Below are 2210 nucleotides of genomic sequence, written 5' to 3'. Positions count from 1 at the left end.
TTCTCCTCTAAGCCGGCAATCTGTTCCCATTTGGTATATGCCTCCGCTTCTTCATGCATAGCTTGTGGAGAAGGATTTAGTTGGTTTGCTTCCTGCTTCTGACAAAGCATAAGATATGCATCCTTTGCCCGTTTTACCAGATTGCCCATCCGTTCAGTCGCCAATCTACGGATCAACGGCTTAAGAGCCTTTAACTTCTTCGTGAGCCTAAACAGAGAAGAAGTGGACATGAAAATGGGCTATGTTTCCTTCCAAAACTCTTCAACCATTGGCTTAAAAGCCTCCATCTCAGCGATGGCGTTGACAAATTTAAACGGTTTACGAGTATTGGATTGCACCTCATTAGACATGTTTAAGTGGATCCGACATCGCAAATGGTCTGAGCACCCTCCAGCCTCAAAAACATTATAAGAGAGCGGAAACACTTGAGACCAAACATCGTTCACAAGCACTCGATCCAGCTTCTTTAGAATGAGATCATCCTTCCTCTTATTGCACCATGTATAGAGTGGACCATGAGAAGTTAAATCCGACAAAGCACAGTAATTAACCGCCTGCTGAAAATCATGCATTCCCAAAGTGAGTGCAGGGTGATCATCAACACTAGAGTGTTCCGACATGTCCAAAGTCTCATTAAAGTCACCCACTATCAACCACGGCTTACTCCGAATAATAGGAGAGTCAGAATGATCTCGTAAATCAGCCCAAAGCTCCTTTCGATCTCGAGCAGAATTTGACGCATAAACAAAGGAACAGAAAAACACACTCTCAAGTCCCTCAAGCATAACAGAACATGTGATCAGTTGGCCACTCTTATAGAAAGGTGTGAGACGAGCATCATTACGCCAAACAATCCAAAGCCGACCACGCCTATTAAATTCATAATTAGTCAATACAGTCCAACCTTTAAACAACCTGTCACAAAGAACAGGCACCTTAGTTTCTTTAACTCGAGTCTCAAGGAGACAACCAAACTGAAACTTCTGATCGACAATCCATTTCTGAATGATGGAATGTTTTGCTGATTTGTTTAACCCACGCACATTCCAAAAAAAACCAGACATTAATGGAGTTTGGTAGTGGCCCTCTTACTCTGATCTCTAGGAGGGAGCCTAGAGGATTGAGTAGAAGTAGCAGATAGTACCTTATGAGCAGTCTTTGATTCTCGCGGAAGCGATTGGCGCAGTTGAATACCAACCTGTTGAGAAGCAACCTGTGCGTTTGGAAGCTTTACAGAAGCCTCCAAAGGCGCATCAGTAGTCTCTTCCTCCACAGACGTCCCCTCCTCCTCCTCAGCACTCACTTTCTCAGCCATCTCATCCTGACCACTTAGGGCAGAAAAAGCATTTGAGAGAATGGAAACCGCACCAAACTTCAACTTCTCCACACTACTATGCTGCCCTGGACTGCAGGCTTACTTTGATGGAGTAGTCCAACCAGCTTCCTCACCCCCAAGCTCCCCACTACCAACACCCGGAGGAATGACCTCTGTTGCAGCAATTTCCACTGAATGCTCTGCCTGATCAGGTTGATCAGCTAGAGCTTGTTCATCCACCATAGGTGAAGAAATATCCCCCACTATAGTATCCTGAACAGGCGAATCTATAGAGGGTTGAAAATAAGGTGTGGAACGAGGTACAAAAAGACAAGTTTCTCGTAGATGACCCCATTTTTCTGACAACAACTACATCGTGGCGGTAACCACGGGTAAGAGTACTTGACAACAACATCAAGTTCCCCCTCTTCTTCACCTGTAATAACATACTCCAATGGTAAGTCCTTTTTCAAATTTGCTTCAACCAAAATCTTTGCCTCATCAAATCTCTCACATGCTTCTGTCTTCGGGTGGAGCCGAATAGGCCTCCCCACAACACTGGCTAAGAACTCCAAACCTTTCTCAGAGAACAATGATGGAGGGACACCCGTTAGAGTGACCCACAATTGTATGGATTTCATAGCAGGTTGAACCTCCTCTGCAAAAGGAGTCCATTTCGAAACTACCATTGGGATATCCATGATGTTCCACATACCCCTATTCAAAACCCTTCTGCGAATTCCCTCATTCTTAATACGGAACTTGATAGTGTTAGCATTGACCTCAAAAACATCAATCAAATTTGTTTTGTCTCCCAAACGCCAGATCTTGTTCACAATCATGTGAATTTTTCCGACATGGGGTGCTTTCTCTGTTAAAAAATTACCAATAACAA

Source organism: Camelina sativa, chromosome 10 (genome assembly GCF_000633955.1).
Source record: "Camelina sativa cultivar DH55 chromosome 10, Cs, whole genome shotgun sequence".
In the NCBI taxonomy this organism is placed as follows: domain Eukaryota; kingdom Viridiplantae; phylum Streptophyta; class Magnoliopsida; order Brassicales; family Brassicaceae; genus Camelina; species Camelina sativa.
The sequence above is the reverse complement of the archived record's forward strand: the minus strand, read 5'-3'. Positions refer to the sequence as shown.